Source organism: Charadrius vociferus, unplaced genomic scaffold (assembly GCF_000708025.1).
Source record: "Charadrius vociferus isolate BGI_N301 unplaced genomic scaffold, ASM70802v2 scaffold105, whole genome shotgun sequence".
In the NCBI taxonomy this organism is placed as follows: domain Eukaryota; kingdom Metazoa; phylum Chordata; class Aves; order Charadriiformes; family Charadriidae; genus Charadrius; species Charadrius vociferus.
The window spans coordinates 599871-602319 of NW_009648543.1; positions in this window are offsets into that span (position 1 = coordinate 599871).

Below are 2449 nucleotides of genomic sequence, written 5' to 3' on the forward strand. Positions count from 1 at the left end.
CAGGGGGTTCTGTGGCGTTGGCGCGGCGGACGGAGGCGTTTGATGTTCCCTCAACGTGCTCCATATATAGTTGTCCTGGGCATGTAGAACCTTCCCCTCCCAGTTTCACACCTCGTAAACTGAAGTATGCGATGGCGTCTAACAAGATAGACAAATTATTTTTAATGTGCACACCCAGTGAGCTGTGATTTATTTGACAACGCACATGTGTCAAAACCACATGAGGAGCGATCGTATTCCAAGACAAATCCAACTTCGCAATGCAAATATTTATTCGTTTAACTTGGATGTCTTGGATGTTGGGCTGCAGATACCATACCATGTGGACGAATGTATTCGAAGAATGTGGCATTGTTTCTCGATAGCGATTGCTCAGCAAGTTGGTTGTGCACAGCCCGTTGTAGCAGGAGAGGACGACATTTTTTGTTTGACGAAATTCTCCATCCTGTTTGTGGCGATGAGGTTTCCTTCTTAACTGTTTAGTAGTGCCTCCTGGAGCTTTTGGGTTGGGGTTGGAAGGCAGCCTTTTCCTTTTATTTCCATTTCCATTTAAGATGTATTTATTATAAATAGTCTATACTAACTATCAACAAAACAGCCCCGTTGGTTCAGCGGGATGCAGAAGTCCTTGAAAAACTCATTACCTTACATAGCGATCTGGGATCCAAAGCCAAACTAGGCACCACAACGGCACAAGATTACCCAAAGTAGTTTTTAAGGGCAAAGGCTGCCTCTCACCCCAAACGAGCCCCAAAGTCCTCCTGGTAGCTTGGCGTATAAAAGCTGTCAGCACCTGCCAGCTGGGATGGAGTGTCAGCACCTGGGTGGTGACTTCAGGCATGATGCTGGCTAATGTTGAAAGAGGCAGGGAAAATTTTTAGGAGTTTTCAAAAATGGATTATTATTAAAGGCTTGTGATCAGAAGTTACTCTTAGCATTATTTCATCTTGGTGCTTGAACTTTAAGATAGTTAACAATTCATGATTTCAAAGAACTTTGTGGGAGTTGCGGTGTCAGTGACAAAAAACCTCCAGTGAGACAGTGGGTAATGACCTTTAGATGCTCAGGCTGATTAAGGGTAAGTGGGCTGCTTATCTGCTTACCATTTGATAAGGAACATCAAAAAGTGTCAGATGCGGAAGATTTCTTGCGCAGAGTTTCCCGAGTCCAAGACTCAGAGCGTGGTCTCTGATGTGCAAATGTAAGCAGGTCTCCCTGTTTTCACTGAATCCACATGAAGGTGTCGGATACTTGGGGCGTTTTCTTCAGATCTGTATGTCGTCAAACCACGTAGCACAGCCCATCTTCAGACTGCAAATTCAAAAGTATGATTTTTTTTCCCCCCTAATTTGGTGCATATCTAGCATTTTTTAATAGTCAAACCTCTTTTGGGGAGGTGTATTATATTGCTAATAATGTGATTGCGGTATAGTGATGTAATTTGTAGTTAAATTTGATTCTGTGCAGTTTCATGTGATGTTACAGTGCTGTTCTCTGACTGATTGTTGTTTACTTGGCATTTGAACCTGGGTAAGTATCTTTCAGACATTTAAGAAATGGGTGTTTACAGTAATGAAGTGTGGTCTTGTATTTTGGAGGCATCTTTCCTGCTGGTGAGGCATGATTTTTAGAGTGAGACGCATATGCGAGTGTCGTTTTAGAAAAATAATCATCTTTACATTAGAAAAAAAACAAACCCAACATGTGATTCTGCTGTAAGACAACAATTTTGGGAAGGTCAGAGCCCAGCGCTGTCAGGACAAGCGAGTATCTATGTCTCTGTGCCGGGTCCCCATGTCCTGGCTGGGCAGGTGGCCGGGCCACCCTTCTCCAGAGCCCTCAGTTGGGCACAAGTGTCGTGGCGGCCGTTGTTGCAGCGGTCACGGTGGTGGGGCTGCGGTGTAGGAGCAGGGTGTCCTGCACCTGAAGCTGGGCTCCCGCGGCAGGTCCGCGTCGTCACGATGAATTTGGGGCATTGTATGTCAGTTGCCATATAACCCGATACCTGCTGGTTTCAGAGTTTCTATTCTCAAGGCATTTAACTTAGTTATAACTAACTTATACATGTAACTGTGTTATATACATAGTTATACATGTAACCATATTACACATATAACTTATACATAAATGACACTTATAAACGATTTCAACCTATATTTTAAAAGAAACTGCACATACGTAATTTTGATCCCATTCCCCCTCTTATTGTAGCCATGCATCCTAATCGTCATTCAGTTTGGTTTTCTCATAAAGGATTTAGTTGTTTGCTTCCTATTTAGTCTTCATTGGAAAAGGGCTTGTTCAGTTTTTAGGAAGTGAAGGATTGTCTCTGGGGCTTCACCCTAGCTGTGGCAAACCAAGTGTGCTTGGGGAGGTGAAAAAAGCACATTTTATTGGGTGAAAAGGAAATAACTGTTTATAGTATTGTAACTTTAAAAGGTCCCATTAT